Here is a 17,183-nt window from a genome sequence, read left to right as displayed (position 1 = left end):
ACAGAGATGTCAAGTTCACTAGTCACTTCTGGCACACCTTGTGGCACATGTTAGGCACCAAACTTCGGTTCTCTACGGCTTTCCATCCCCAGACTGACGGTTAGACGAGGTTGTTAATAAGAGTTTAGGTAATCTTCTTAGATGTATAGTTGGTGAGAGTTTGGGTACCTAGGATCATATTTATCCCATATTGAGTTTGCCTATAATGTCTAAGAACCAGTCCATTGGTATGTCTCCTTTCGAAAAAAAATTTGGCGTTCGACCTAGAGCCCCCATATATCTTACACCTATCCTAGTCAGTTCTAGAGTTAGTTAGTCAACCGAGTCTTTTGCATAGCACATACATGATTTACACGCAAAGATACGACAACGGATTGCTTCTAGCAATGAAGAATATCAATCTCGTGCAGATGTTCACCAAAGGCTATAAGAGTCCAAAAAAGATGGCTCAGTTATGGTTCGGATTCACCCGACTAGATTTATGCGAGGAAAAGCAAGCAAGCTTCATGCTCGTGGGGTAGGCCCATTCGAAATGATTAAGGATCGACGCAAGTGCATATATGATTTATTTGCCATACGATATGGGGATAAGTAACGTCTTCAATATTGAAGACCTCACTCCTAACCATAACCAGCACAATATCCCTTTTCCATATCCACTTGCAGTAGGAGATTCCGCTTCTTATATCGATTAGCAGGACCCTTTTGCACACATTACACCTTCCCCTCCATTACCCCCAATTTACCACCTTAGTTGAGGAGATTAAGGAAGTATTGAGAGAGAATGGCATGAGTTTCTGATTAGATGACGCAGACAACTGGCAAGCGATGACTCTTGGATCACGTATGAGTCTCAGCGACTAGACCTCGACTTCCTGAAGTACGACCAGAGTTTTCATTCACCCCAAGTGAATACTTCGTTGGCGGGGAGGATTAATAGGGACATCACACCACGCCCATCCACCATTCATTACTGCCAAAGGCAAGAGGTGGCGAAGCCTTAGCTTTGGTTTGGCTACTAGAAAGGATCATCTAGACCTAGGACCACGTTCCCAACTAGAGGGGGAGTGTTGTAAGTCTAAAAATAAAGGGTAGAATTGGCCCTAGGGTTTATTTGAGGGTTTATTTGTAATAGTCCATCACGAATTTTCTTTCTTATTGTACTCTTTTATTAATATAAATAAAGATTGACCATGACTCTCTGACACAAGTAAAAAGTTCTCAGACCATTCAACACTTATAACTTAATAGGTCTACTTGGCCATCAAAGAAAATGACCGTTAACTGAAGGATAGATTTAAGTATTTTAAAGAGGAAATTAATCAGAAAGGTTTATTTTATCCATCGAAGAGAATGTTCCCTTCTCCAAACATGCTATCCTAGAACTTGTTCTTGACACAAGTATTCCTTGTCACATGCAGTTTCAAACTTCAAAATTCAGAATTTTCTGGCAATGTTAAACTGGTCAAGCTCAGATACAGGATGCCAACATTAAACTTGTCAGATACAAATTCAAGAAAAAAGATTGGAGAGAGGGGTGTTTGAAATCAAGCCAATCTTGGAACAGCTTTGTTATCACAGAATCAACCAGCATAAAGGCATAAAGCATTACAGCTGTGAAGACTAATACACAATTGCAGTAAGAATCATAAGCGCTAGTTATTCTTGATCGAAGAAAACCATAGTTTATTTGTATTCCACAGAAACCTACATCCATGCCCCCCTAAATATTTCTTAGCCAGGTTTAGAAAGGAAACCACAAGAAATCACTGCAGTTGGATAAGATGGGTTCAGCCTCAAGAAACACAGTTCTGTGGCTGAGGAAAGGGAACTACATGGACTGTATTATCAAAGGGATGCAAAGCAGTTAAATGATGAATCAACTGTTCAAAAGGAAGAGTAGACATGTAGGTCACATTGAAACAACAACAACAATGGAGAGGTACGAAACGGAGTAGCAGAAAAAGTGACAAAGTCATGGTTATTAAAGCGGCAAAGCGACCAAAGCGATTGGGGCTCCGTCTTGGCGATTAGGCGACTAAGCGGTGCTTAGGCGACTAAGCGGCGCTTAGGCGGCAATAAATCGACCAAAGCAGTTTAGTCAATATTTTTAATATAACTACTTTTAAACTACTTTTTAATACAAATACTTTTTATAATAAACTACAGTACTAAACAAACATTCAACAATCACATTCATAAAAATAAAAATAATTCAAGAATCACAATTATGAATAACAATATTATTCATATATAGTTTAGTGAAATTATTTCACAAACTATTTTTAACATGACTTTTTTGTTAAATATACATGAATAATATTTGAATTGGAATCTGAATTGATGTATCCATTTTCCCCTTTTTTTAACCAAACAATGCCGACAAGATAAATTAATAGATCTCATTATTCCGATTTCCAAGTCATTGTTTATTTATTCATTGATTATCAATGTTGAATATGGATCATGCTTCACATTCTGTTGCCGACAGACACTTTGGGCCTCGGAGTTCATTTGCAAATTGGGCCTCGATTCTGAAATGGCTCACATATTTAAATTTATATACGGCATTGTAGAATACATTATGATTAAAAAAAACAAAAATAATATGCACAAATTACAAAATGTAAAAAAAGCGACTGCTTTAGCATCTAGGCGGTAATATGGCACAAAAGGAGGCAAAGCGGTAGTGTCTAAGCAAAAACGCGGCAAGAAATCAGCCCGTTAGTTAAGCAGTCACAATTTAAGCGGTTCAAAAACCGCTTTGCCACCTAGGCGGACGCTTTGATAACCATGGACAGAGTGCAAACTAGCATTAGTGTCCCAGTTTAGTACGCATAAATGGCCCAAACGAGGAAATTAAGCAAGATAGAGTACTAAATTGTGTAACAGACCAACAACACGAGTACTGCCACCACCACCACCCCCCCCCTCCCAGGGAAGGGGGGAAAAACTCAAAGACAGAGTTCTTTAAGAATGTGACTGGTCAATTAAATAAGAAGCAAAAGAACCATTAAAACTCACCAAATCTTGCAAGTCATAAGCTTTCAGATCCAACACAGAACAAGAGTAATTTCAGATACAACAAATCTCAAGACTTTGCAACATTTTCAGAAATCTCAAAGACATATCAGATAAAGGATAACCTGGAGATCTGTGATTAGCCCCTATAAAACAAACATTGAAAAGAAGAAAAAAAGGCACATCAAATGAGTTGTGAGATTCATCTCTTACTGTTTTTGCAGATATCAGATGAATTGTGGAAAACATTTAGGCTCTCAAGTCCTTTTTACAGAGTCAGTGACAAAGCAAACAAGTGCTAAGTCAGCTTTGGTGAAACAGAAGCGCTACTGCTAGTGATGGTGGGAAAACACAGTAAACCCTAAACTATGAAGAAGAGATATGAATGATCTGAATCATCTTTTGAATATAACCTTAGTCTTCATATTAGAGTGTCCATTATGTGCTTTTCAGGAAAGAGGGACCATTTAAACAACCAGCGCAGGTGGTAAATCTGGAGAACACTGGGAAAACCCTTGGTCGTTGGAATGTCATCCAAAATACATTTAAATGTGAACTAGTCCAGAATTAGTGAAGAGTTATAAAATAAATCCAACAAAATAGCTCAGAAAGGGTCCCAAAGAGCTATGAACAGTGCAAACGGCAAAACCACTCCACAATAGGTGATGAGTTCTAAATAGATTTGCCGGCCCAAAGAAATCATCCAACCAGCAGAGCCCATCCTATGGAATAGCTCAGAAAGAGTCCCAAAGAGCTATGAACAGTGCAAACGGCAAAACCACTTCACAATAGGTGATGAGTTTTAAATAGATTTGGTGGCCAAAGAAATCATCCAACCAGCCGAGTCTACCATGGATTTATATAGGAAGAGAAAATCTACTTAATAGGTAGGAATAAATTGCTTTATTTTTATAGCTAGGGAATGGTGATGGAAGCACGCCCCCTTCCCGAATCAGTAAATTGGGCCCAAGAACCAAGCCCATTGGCACACCAAGTGGGCTGGCCAATCCCTACCAGCGGTAGTTTGATCATTTTCCCACTTCTTTTGGTTACTAACTTGGTCTAGTGGTTTTCTTTATATTTTTGTGAGTCTATATCTAATTTCAGTTTTTTAATTGAGTTAGTATTGAGAGTCCTAGTTAGTGACGGAGTCCCAATTGGAATCAATTTTAAAGTGAGAATCCTTTTGGATAATTACTTGTAGTTTGCAAATTGTTTTTCTTTTTGTGATTGTTTCTTTATTGAGTGGGATATAGTCTATAAAGGACTCCCTAGTTGAGTCAAGTTAGATTTCCTTGTTTAAGTCCAAGTCTATTCCCTCCAAGTGTAAGGCTATTCAAAGCCCCCAACTCTTAGTAAACACATAAGTTGAATTGAATAGAAGATTATGAATTTGAGGGAATTGATTCGTGGTCTTCTTGGGAGGGCAACAGCGGGTTTTTGTGAGCATCTTCTTCAAGTTCCAGCAAGTTCATCCAATCTCCAGCATCAGTTCAACAAACCAGCATTATCTCCAAGTACAGCAGTCCAGCCCCCTTCCTCCTTCACCACCCGATACCCACCCCCACCCCTTCCCTATCCCTGCGACAGCCCCAACAGCCCCCTTCTGCTCCTGCGACAACTCCTATCCTCCACCCTTGCGGCAACCATAGGAAACACCCCACCCTTCCCCCCATACCCTGCGGCACCCCCTTTCTCCCATTCGGCCCCTTCTTCCCCCCTTCTCTTCCTGCAGCAGATCAGAAAACTAGAAAAGAAAAGAAAAGAAAGAAGAGGCAAAAGAAGAAAAGAAAGAAAGAAAGATAAGAAAAAAAAGAGAAGAGATCAAGAGAGTGCCCAGTAAACCTTCCCACACAAAGAATCAACCCGTAAAATACCCAACCCTTCCAAATCTATCCACCACTTGCCCTAGTGTGATTTTGGGCATCTCAAACTATCCCATAAGGATTTGCTAAAACCCTAACTATCTCAAAACCACCCCATATCAAATTTTCCCATCCCTAACTTGTTTCCTAAGATCCTCCATAAACCCTAAACTCATTACCATCTCAATTCTTGCAACCCATTTAGATTTTTGTTAATCACAATCTTTACCCAAAACTGTAATTTCCCTATCTTAACCAATCCATCTAGGTCTGATAAAATCTCCCATTCCCAGATTTCATAATTACTTTGCTAGTTCACAAGAGGAAAGGATTCTAGGCTAACCCCAATTCAGGGGAAATAATCACAAAACCCTAACCCTAGAATCGTGGTTACATCAAATGGGAGGGAAGATGAGAATCAAGAGTCTTGAACCAAGAACTCCTAATAACCATGCACTCTTAACATCTCAATTTCCAACAATTGTTGTTCTCAAGTTAGGATATAGTAAAGGAAAGTCAAAAAACAATGCAAACTAGTTGAGACAAAGGCCACTACTAGGCAATAACCTATTAAAGAAAGTATGCTTTTACAGTTTGAACTTTTGAGTAAATGATTAAAATGGCCCTCAAATCAAATCGATAAGACTTCCAATTCATGTACTCAGTTCCAAAACCATAAATAATAGGGGGAAGTCGGGAATGGCCTGCATTTGCAGGACACAAAGAAATTAACAAGGAGGAATATCATTTTGTTTGATACTTCCTCATGTTCTCCTTAACTGAGAATGCATTTCTATTAATAAAATTTAAAAATATATATAAAAAATAATAAATAAATAAATAAAAAGCACAACTGAGAAATTAGAGGGGCAAATCTCATTTCTATTGATGGTTCCTCATGCTCTCCTTAACTGAGAATGCATTTTTATATTTAAAGAAGAAAACTGATATATATACTTATGGGTAGAGCCACTAGATACCAAGGATGATGAAATGAGCAACAACCCCTCTAGTTGATATCCACACATGGGCACTAATTGACATAATGGCCACACATTTAGATTCAAGAGAGAGCTTATTTTCCCATTAAAACCACGAAAGCCAATTTCAACTTCCAACCATGGGTTCTGTTATTCTGGTGTTAAAAGCTGGGAAATTTGATTTATTCAATGAAAAGAAAGGGGGAGGGGGGGGAAACATGGTCCCTAAGACCAATTATTGTTGGATGTAAAATCATTCAATTTGAATGTACACAATAAATATGTATCAGTTTTCTTTTTCATTCTATCTTTTTGGGTAAACTAATGTTATCAGATTGAATGATACAGAGTACATTACCCTTAATGGAGCACCCTCCCTCGGTAGCAGACTAAAACTTCGCTTAAGAGCACACTACAAACACTCTAGAATGTAGATTGAGGCCACATTCGCAAGCAATTAAGATGTCTTCTACACGGTTCAGTTTTTACTGTGCATTCTCACTAGCACCAGCACTCCCATCATTGATTTAAGGTTTTACATAGTTCATCTGAGATTTTAGCAAATACAAAAAGTGGTGGAACTCATAATTCACTTGTCTTTCTATCTTTCTTGCTTTTTCTTTTTTTTTTTTTTTTTTTTCCTCCATATGGTCTAATCAAAGATCCCCAGGTCATGTCTTGAGACCATTTTTGTCCAAACATATGCTAAGGCAATGCACTGCTTTTTGACATGCAAAAAATGACATTTTATCATCTAAACAACTGCCTTATCGCCTTGTGCATCATATTGATGCCTAGACAATAAAGAGATCGTTTTTTTGACATTTTATACCTAGAATTTATTTTTTGGATTTTTTTAAACCATTAAATTTTATTTTACAAAACCCATACAAATATAATAGCTATTTATTTCGGATTTGGGAATCTTTCATATGGATTGTTATTCAGAATAATGCAACCAATTAATTGGGTTAAGTCAAAAAAGCAATGAAAAAAGTGGACAAATTAAAATTCGGATTTGAATTCGAGAATTATTTGTTTACTTAAAAAAAATGGGTAAAAAAATTCAAATGTTTAAGATGAGCAACGATTGTATATATGAGGGCTGAGGTCATATGTAGAATGCTCGTAGGGCCTAGGCACAAGGCATTTATTTGATTGACATCATAGAGGTAAGCATAGTTACTAAGTTCACTTTCATATTTATAGTTCTATACACATCATATTTATATGTTATAACGTTATTACATTATGTTGCTAATTGCTATTTTATATTTGTATTATGGTGAGATGAACTTATATTTATTTTTTTAACGATAATTTTGCATAAGTATAACTCTTTTAATATCTGTTTAGCTTATAGTAAAACTATATAAGCTTTTGGTACGCTATTTGTGCCACACAAAACATTGTTGTATTAAACAACTACATACTATAACGCCTTATTCGCCAAGGTGCCGCCTTGGCAGTTGTGCCCCAACCACCTCGATCACCTTGCCGCCTTGATAACCTTGCTTGAGATCTCTAAAAAAAATTTAGAGTCTTAAGATTTGTTCTATTTGAAGCTATTCTTGATGCAGGTCCGACACCCATGGTGGGAGATCTCGCGAGATATCTCGGTTTTTTCATAAACCGAGACGAGATCAAGGGCGAGATCTGCGAGATGGGATATCTCGCTCGAGATCTCGCCATATCTCGCCATATCTCGCTATATCTCGCCATATCTCGCCATATCTCGCCATATCTCGCCCCAAATCTTGCCATATCTCGCTGGAACTCTCATTTTTTACCAAATTTTTTGTAGATTTCAGCCAAAGTTTCACTTGCAACTACTCTTAGCACATCTACAACATCAAAGAAAGCTCAATCATCCTCTACTTGTCTTATGAACTTATGCGTTAATGACTTATATAAAACTTCTAACGGTTGTATACTTTTATCATTCTATTCTCGAAAGTTAAGATTGTAATACTCATATGAATGTTATCTTGATGACATTGAAGTTATTTGATGTATTTGATACACATGATTTTCATTTATATGCCTTAAGGTTTTATATTACATGTTATATAACCTTGCATTTTCTAATCCTATAGCATTAATGGTTTTATATTATATGTTATATAACATTGCATTCTCTAATCATAGAGCATTTCGGTTTCACAATATGGGTAGACTTAGAAATCATACTTAGGGTTGTTTTCTCACAAATCCAATGCCACTAGTGTGTTCAAAAGGCATCAAATAGGCTTAATACCAAGTTTTAGCCTAACTGGGACCCTGAAACCCACCGAGATGGGATACCGAGTTGACGCCCAAAAAATGGCATATCTCGACCGAGATCTCGCCGAGATGGTCGAGATCTCGGTTTTTCATGGTAGCGAGATCTCGCTCGAGCACCATGCCGACACCAAATAGGCCAGCTTCCCTTTAAAATCAACTTAGGGTTGATAGATATGGGTGTTGGGCCTTTGTTCAGCAGGTTTACGTGGTCGTGGACCAATTCTATGGACCCATAAGTTTAGTGCTTAGGCCACGTCTGAAAATAGGTTTTTATTTTAGTTTATTTGGTTTTATTATGAAAATTTACCCAACTAAAGTAATAAGGGCAGAATAGTCTTTTTTATTTTAGTTTTAGGAGTCTAAGTTAGTCTAGGATATGATAAGGAGTCCTTTTAAGTTCAGCTATGAAACCAAGTAAGGAAAGACTAATTTACTGCTGTAGACAACTAGCAGCACATTTTTAGGGATTTTAAGGACTGCGGCAAAGGGAATCTAGGGTTTTAGGCTAGCGGCTAGGGTTTAGGGTGTTTAGAATGGTCTAGCATCAATGGGGAATGAAAGAGGGCTGCTGTCCAGGGGTTTTCTAACTGAGTTTTCCTTTCTTTTATCTCTGATCCTTCAATTTCCTGCTGCGCTCTTGATTTTCCAGGTGCTTAGGGTTGCGCAAGGTTTAAGATGTAATTCTAGGGTTTCCAAGGGTGGGATGGGGCTGATGTTCACAACCAAAGGATATGGAGGTGTAGGAAAAGCTATTTCTATAGACAACTAGGTCTTAGAGGAGAGGGGTTGGGGTTTTCTGGAGCAACGGAAGGTTCCAGAAAATTGCTGCAGGGGTTAGGGGAAGGCTTAGGGCTTGGGATAGGGCACTTACTTGCTGTTCTTCACGGGGAATGTGAAGAAGGATTGCTACTGCCGTTGCTGAAGAAGATGAACACTCATGCTGCCACAGGGTTCCCTCCTTGGAAACCCTACACGAACCTATTCAAACCTCCTTGGCGAGAAATTCTCAACTTTACTGATTTCAAAACTGACCTGCTACATTCAAGGGACTTGAATTTATGGTCAACAATAAAAGATTCCAAGTAGAACTCGATGCTGGGGAAGTTCTACTCTAGAAAGACCTAGAATTTAGTCTTGGACTCAAAACTCCTATTTGCTACTCACAATCTGAAACTAAATAATAAAAGGCTACCAACAACTTAACTATGACTCTTTTGACTAGGAAGAATCCCACTTAAATAAGACTTATTAAACTAAATTTGGTTAAAATTAAAGAAAATGATAAAATACCCCTCGGGGTGCGCAAGAAAGTGACGGCTGTCTATTGCTTCTTGTGGCCTTTTTTTTCTTTTTTTTTTTTAGGGTTTGGGGGAGTTAGAGTTTACTTCAAGTTATAATAGTCCTATTTGAATTTGGATTAGTATGTTGAGTACAACTAGAAAGTCAGTTTCTAAGTCCTAATTTCACTAGAACTTCTTATGAAAAGCTATAGATAAAGCCCTATGCATGTAATAGTTCACAAATTGAATACAATAACAACAAAAAGCCTTGTCCCAACTAAATGGAGTTGGCTACATGGATTCATGTCTTCCAATCAGCTCTATTTTAGGCCATGCTAGATACAAGGCCCAAGCCATGCATATGCTTTCCCACTACTTCTCTAAAGTTTATCTTAGGTCTACCCCTAGCTCTTTTAGTTCCTTCAATATGGATTATATCACTTCTCAATACAAGGGCATTTACAAGCCTCCGTTGAATAATATAATTAATAAAGATGTGTTGCTGCCTAAGAGCAAGGTTAGTAGAGCTTCTCTTCATGATAAGGGACTTCCATGTGATCAAGTAAGCTACCTAGGGTTTCCTGTTGAAGGATTCTCCTTAGGCAGTGCTTGTACCCTACTTCCACTTCTTTCCATCTCCATCATACCCCATTATAAGGCTTGTACTACAGGTAATAACAAGTCAGCATTTAAACCCACTCACCTTCTCATATCACCACCTTATTTATTTTCTGGAATTTTCTTGACTTTGCGGACTTTTTTCAAGACCAAAAATTCAAGGTCAGATCTACTCCAAAATTCAGGGCTAGATCTAATTCCCAAATTTTAATAACTCCTTCCTCCAACCCAAATGACTTTCCATTCCAATTTTAGCCCCATCGGACCAGCCAAACCCTAGATTTACCCATCCTTGGACCTTGATATTATCACCCTATTTTCCCTCGAAAATCAAGAAACCAAACCCTAGATTTACCCATCCGTGTTATTATCACCCAATTTTCCCTCCAAAATCAAGAAATCCAATGTCTCTCAAACCACCCATCCAAAATCATTGAAACTTGAAAAGATTCTAAGGATCAAAATATAAGTTCCTTCCAAGTTTTATTCCACTATCCTAAGTTTTCACCCCTTCCCAAATCTATCCCATATCAATGAATTTATCAGCCTGCCATTGGATGGGTTAAAGTATTCTTCATACACCAAACATCCTTATACCTTTATCCATCCATATCCCATCAAACAAACCAAACCCCAATCAGGGAATTAGAGCTCACCAATTGGGGAACAACCACCCATATGCCCTAAGCCCAAAATTTCAAGGAACCCGTTCTTGGTCCCATATGAGTTGGTTCTCTTCAAAGATCTTGGAAGAACTGGTTCTCATTCACTTGAGGCTATATCAGCTCTTGTTCTATGTTGATTCGAAAAGCTAATGGTTTACAAGCCTTAGTGAGTTTTAATGGTTCTTTTGCTTCTTATTAAATCATCCAGTCGTGTTCTCAAAGAATTTTCTTTTTATTTTATTATTATTTGGGTTTTGTGTTGGAGGGGAAAGGGTGAGTGGTAGGGTTAAATCCACCTGAATTTTATTTTTTTTGGCCTCAATGTTGCTTCCTCTAGGAAGGTAGATCAAGATTGGGTTTGTAAGGTTGTACTACTGCAATTGATCGATTCCACAATTTGGAACTACGATCTTGTTTCATTAACTTGTTTGGGCCATTTGTGCAAACTATACTAGGTCTCTTATCTTATTCTGCAATTCCATTGCTTTTATGACGCTCCCTTTTGTACTTGTCCATTGTTGTTATTGGGCTAGTGTTACTAGCATGTGGTGGTATCAGTTGCTGATAGGACCTCAGGAGGTAGCCACATGGAAGGGGGGGAAGAGAGAGAGTTAGAGGTGATTAAGGAGCTTATAAAGGGGGGGGGGATTGAGAGGAGAGGGGATCGAGTATTTTGTAGTGTGAGTTAGGGTAGCCTTTCGCTGAGGGCACTGTGAGGTGTTACGGGTGACTAGCACCATTAAAACTAATGAATTCTTATGTAGTTCTTGAGTTTTGTATTTAATTTCATAATGGATTTGAAGGTTCTTATCAACTGGTATCAGAGCAGCCATGATTCTAGGGAGGCAAGATGTGTCTATCTCTATTTACCGGAGAAAAGAGCGTGCAGAATTGGTAAATGGAAGTTGTGATCTTCTGTCGAGAACAACAGATTAAGAAGGAGCAATCGTTAGCAGTGGCTCTCCATTACCTAGAAGGAGAAGCGCTAGAGTGGCTCTACCAGAAGGAAAGGCCAGTGTTGGACTGGTCGAGTTTCAAGAAGACCTTCTAAAACGACTTTGGTATCCGAAGGGAGACAGATCAGAGTCCACAATTGGATACTTAGCGAAATGTAACTACGATCATGTTCAATGAGATGGAATTGCAGGATAAACAGAATAATACCAGAAAAACAACAAAAAGTGCCCTGGAGGCAGTCACCAGGAGGCACTGATTGGCTGCGAGCAGTGCTCATCATCAACATGGAGAAGCTTGATTTTGAACCCCTACTGTTCTTGAGTACACGCGAGCGCTAATGCCGGCGAATCGAATGGCATCGAGGGGAGGTGAATCAAGTAGGCTTGGGGACTGATATTGGAAGATTTTCGTCGGCCACTAGGATTTCTTCTCACCGCAGTTGGAGAAGATGACACCAAAGAGGTTTGTGTGTTCGTTTAAAAGACCCCAACCCGATTCAACTTAACGAGTCAACCCATAGGAGCCAAGGGTTAACCAATGTGGTCCCAAAGCCCAAGCATTGGCATGGGCCAGAAAGTCACTGCGGTTGGGACATCTCGAAGGCCCAATTCTACTTGCGCTGCAAGCCCATTTCTGTCAACCCATTCTGGCCTTTTGATCCAAGCCCAAATTCAGATCAAATACATTCTGAAGGGGCCCCAAGGGCTCAACCCATTTTGTTAAGTCAAAGCCCAAGCCGCCTCATTATTCCTTTGGGCCCATTTTGTATTGACCCAAAAAGCGGTTCAACCGAACCAACGGTCTAACGGACCGCCGTTTTCATCCTACAACTATCGAGCAGGAGTGGCAAAGGTGAGCCCTGCTTGCTTAGTTTACCAGAGGCAGCAAGTGCCAAACATGGCGTGGCAGGAGGTCGCATTAGTCACAACGATGGTGGTTCTACATCTCTCTGGCGAAAACAAACCCCCTATTCCATCTTCTTCTTCCTTCACCGACATGAGCAGTGCTGCAATCCAAAGGCCGCAAGAGTTTAGGGTGGTAGCATGGATGGTTTCAGTGATGCGAACGACAGCAGCAGTGTGGCATCTCTGCTACCGAGAAGACACCGGTGGATCTGATCGTGATGGTGATGTTCTGATGGTTAGAAGTTCAGTTAGATTAGATAGATCTCGGAATGAAATTTATGTTACCGAACATAGGAATAGGATCTTCCAGGAAGGGAGATACCTCAAGACATTCACCATCAAGCGCACACGTAAGGAGACCAAATTATATTCCTTCCTGCAGAAGTTGTCCCCTGACTATAGAAAAGGGTGGTAATCTGTTTGATACACGCTCTTTCCGCTCTTTCTAGAGAATGAGGAGCAGTTATGTAGATATTTCCAGCGACAACCTGAGAAGACCATGTGTTCTGTTTCTGCAATTTCTGAAACTCCTTAGATTTGTTCCATTGGTGGATTTGTTGGCTGTGGAAGGATTCAAGAAGGTCGTGCCATCGGCCTTTGGGAAGAAACCCAGCACTGTTATTCGTTGGAACCAAAGAGCAGTTGTGTGAGATTACTATGTCCACATGCTGATCCAATCCAACATTGTTGGGCAACCAGTTGAGTTGCAGTCCCATGATGCATATGCAGCTGACCTTAGTAAGACTTATGACTGCAGTACAGCTTATAGATTCAGTGAGGCTTTATTCAACAGCACAATTGAAGCTCTTGTTAATGAGTACAATGACCTCTTCACCGGACAATTGGCATTTCACAGGAAACATTTTGAGTCTCTGCTGCTTGAGGTTGAAGAGGGTACTGAGAAGGGCATCCCTGTGGCTTTGGTGACAAGAGTAAAGCATAGATCATTGTGAGCCATTCAGTTGAGTAATGCTATTGGATACCAGATGTGTCTCTAGAAAGGGACCTACTATTGGGCCTCTACACATATTGCTGAATTGGAATGGCTGTGAGGCAAAACATCTGAAGACCAAACTTCAAATTTTTCTTCACCCTGAGGACAAGGTGAAATTTAAGGGGGCAGAAATGATAGGACCCTAGGAGGTAGCCATGTTTTTTTTTTTTTTTGTGTGTGGGGGGAGGAGGGAGAAGAGAGAGAGAGAGAGAGAGAGTTAGGGTTATTAAGGGGATTATAAATGAGGGGGAATTCAGAGGAGAGGGATCGGTATTTTGTAGTGTGAGTTAGGGCAGCCTTTGGGGTGTCAGGGATGACTGGCACCATTAAAACCAGTGAATTCTTGTGTATTATTGAGTTTTGTATTAAATTTCATAGTGAATTTGAAGGTTCTTATCAGCTGCTAAGGATATTAATCTTCCGAATTGCGATGAAGCATTCTATTTCATTCTACTCTTAGAATGCATTTTTCCTTTTTATTATGCTTTTTGCAACATCTGTGGAGAGTTCACTGTCCCCTTTGAAAACCTGGGTCACCATGTAACTGGCTTTGCATCCTTTTGATAAAACAGTCCATGTACTTCCTTGATCTCAGCTACAAAACTGCAGCTCCTGAGCCTCAGCCCCTCTTTTACAACTGCAGTGATTTTTCTATGGTCTCTCTCCTGAACCTGGCTAAGAAAAATACAACAAGGTATGGAAGGAGATTTCTGTGGGATACAAATAACTTGGGCTTCTTGATTTCTTCATACCAAGAGCAACTAATTGTTTCAACTCTTACTCAATTTTGCATTAGTCTTCAAGCTTTAACGCCTTATGACCTTATGCTGGTTAGTTCACTTATGACAAAGCTGCTGCAAAATCGTTTGATTCTGGATCAGTTTAAAGTTGGTAGCCAAAATCAGAGTCTGACCAGTTTAACATTGTCAGCCGATTCTGGATTTAAATTTTGATTTTTGAAACCACACATGTTCTATCCTATACTTTGTACTGGTTCAGGAATGGCAATCATACAGGTACAGGTACAGCAATTAGACAGCTAGCTGGTAATAATACTCTTACAAAAATCTAGCACAATGGTGTATAGCAATGATACATACATGTTTAAAACAGCTGCTCTAAGCAGATATATTGAACCAATATAACAGACAATCACAACCTAATAAACAAAATAAAAGCATTCTCAGTCCCCCCCCCCCTTTTATATAAAAGAGATGCTTACACGATATTTATCATATAATTCATCACATTCACAAAATAAAGGTCATGTTATAATGTCAAAAACCATGAAAATCCAAAAAGATAAAGTTCATCATAGGAAAGAAACACCATCTATCATACAATCCATGAAACCAACAAAATAACGTTCATTATGAAAAGAAAACATCAAATATCCAAATTCCACTGTCTGTTTCTCTGAAGTTGAACTATATGTGATGTAGAATTGGCAGCAGATACAAAAGAGAGAAAAGCCCAAAGCTCAAGCCCATTAAAGCCTAAGGACATGACCCAAAACAGCCCATGGCTTGCATGGGCTAGGACTATTGGAGTGGGTTAAAATGAGCCCATGGTTTCATGGGCTTGGATCACTTTAGTGGAAGAAGAATATCAGCCCACTATTTTGAACTAAGCCCAAGTCTAGCTTTGAAAAGTCAACAAAAGGAGCTAGTAGGTGGTGTGGTTAGTGGTGGGGTATAGTAGGTGGATATTTCTATTATTGTTTTGACTAGTGGTGTTGGGTGGTAGTTGGATGTTTCCATTATTGTTTTGACTAGTGGTCTTGGGTAGTAGTTAGATGTTTCCATTAATGTTTGTAGTAGGTTGTGTTAGCTAGTGGTTGGATGTTACCCTTAAATGTTTATGTCTCTTTAGAGTGCTATATAAGAGACTTATGTAAGAGATAAAAAAAAAACAACTTATGAAATGAAATCAATTTGCTTGCTAGCATTCCTCCTCTTGGAGAACCCTTGTGTTTGATCAAGGTAGATTGGTGTTCGATCCAATCGATCCACCTTGCGGTGAGAAGCCCGGGTGTTAAGACTCCTTGTGTTTGATCAAGGAAGGTTGGTGTTTGATCAAGGAAGGTTGGTGTTTGATCCAATCGATCCACTTTGCGGTGAGAAGCCCGGGTGTTACATATTACATTGTTGCCCTTATTGTTCTCTTATTTCTCTTTTATTGTTCCATCCATTCTTCTTTATAGTATACTGCTGTTTTGAAGACATAGTTAGTCCTTGTTCTTCAACCAATATCCTTGTTCTACTACTTCGGTTTTCAGCCTTCCATTATATCTGAATTTTATCTATCTTAAGTCTATCAAATCTGAAGTTGATTCCCTGTGAAAAGGTCCTATTTGGGTACTGTTTTGATCATTCAAATTCAGTACTACATTAATATACATTTACATTAGTATAATATAATGGAGCCATGCCAATGGTACTGAAATAAAAATGCAGACCTTATCACCTACAGTAACAAAAGATTTCTAAAACACAGTTTCCTGACCAAAGTCCATCAGTGCCCGATAGAATAATGCTCATAATTCATGATCAAACACCATATGGGATATTATCATCTTGCCAAAAACAAGATAAAAAAAGCTGCACAAGTTTGCATTTGTCACCAAATGACGGAAATTGAACCACCACCATTTCATCAAAACAGGGATGATAATAAATTTGCACTCTATTGAGAACGCAGGACTCCGAATTCAAGATCTCAGATACACTGAACAGCCAAACTACATGATCAAGATCTCTCTCCCTGTCTTTATACACATAAATGAAATTATACAAACAGAGGCTTTTGCTTGTTCCCTATTATTGTTGTACACACAAAAGAGACTGTTTCAGCAAAGAGGATACAATCGATTGAAACAAAATATACGAACATTGAAGAATCACCTACAAGGATAAAATTCCACTTGACAAATTTCGGGGAAATACGAAAACGAGAAGGATTACATGAACGTAGAAGAATAGAGAAAAACCGATTTATTGCATTGACCTTAACTGGTCTTCTTCACGCAATCCTGGTGACCAGGAGACGCCAAGACGAACGAAGAAAATGGAGAAGAGATGAACGCTGCAACAAACTGATTCGATATTTGGACACCGGAAATTGTGAAGATGAAGAAGAAGAATCCGTTCCGACAAAGACTGTTCGACTCGAACAGGCGGGATAAATTACTGCTCTTTTTTCTTTTTTACTTATTATTTAGGTTTTTAACTTTTTCCCACTTTCACAAAAATGCCCTTAATGGCGTTTAATTCGCATTTCACCCAAAAAAGAAAAAAACGTATAATTCGCATTTGATTGATTTATTTATAAAAGCAAAAATTTCTCAAATGGTTTGATGTACTGAGATTTCTAAAAAAGTTTTATTCAAATGGATTCAATTTTTGAAAATAATGGCTCAATCTCAAATTTTGTGATAATTTTTCTCACCCAACTAATATTCTATTATGAACTACTCAAATTATCCTCAAGTATTTCATTGCAAACGATGAAACTAATGAATGATAGGATTGTGAGTTACAAAAGACAAAATTGTTGCCGGCCCTAGAATTGCCAAGAGATTGAAGGAATTGGTAAGCATTTTTCATGAGTTTTTTA

At 38.8% G+C, this 17,183-nt stretch overlaps 1 protein-coding gene across 2 annotated transcripts in view; it reads right to left on the bottom strand.

Annotated features, from left to right (window-relative positions):
- Positions 1–16,747, bottom strand: part of LOC149005185 (transmembrane emp24 domain-containing protein p24beta2-like) — a 44,055-nt gene extending 27,308 nt beyond the window's left edge. The window contains exon 1 of one of the 2 annotated variants that reach the window (XM_089169274.1): positions 16,532–16,747. The gene's annotated coding sequence lies outside the window, so the exon portion shown is untranslated. The remainder of the gene's footprint in view (positions 1–16,531) is intronic. The other variant, XM_089169272.1, reaches the window with a different exon arrangement.
- Between the last annotated feature and the right edge of the window lie 436 nt (positions 16,748–17,183).

Source organism: Hakea prostrata, chromosome 9, assembly GCF_041222555.1.
Source record: "Hakea prostrata isolate BN-2017 chromosome 9, UWA_Hpros_2, whole genome shotgun sequence".
NCBI lineage: Eukaryota > Viridiplantae > Streptophyta > Magnoliopsida > Proteales > Proteaceae > Hakea > Hakea prostrata.
Note: the sequence above shows the minus strand (reverse complement) of the source record. Positions and strands in the feature narration are given on the sequence as shown.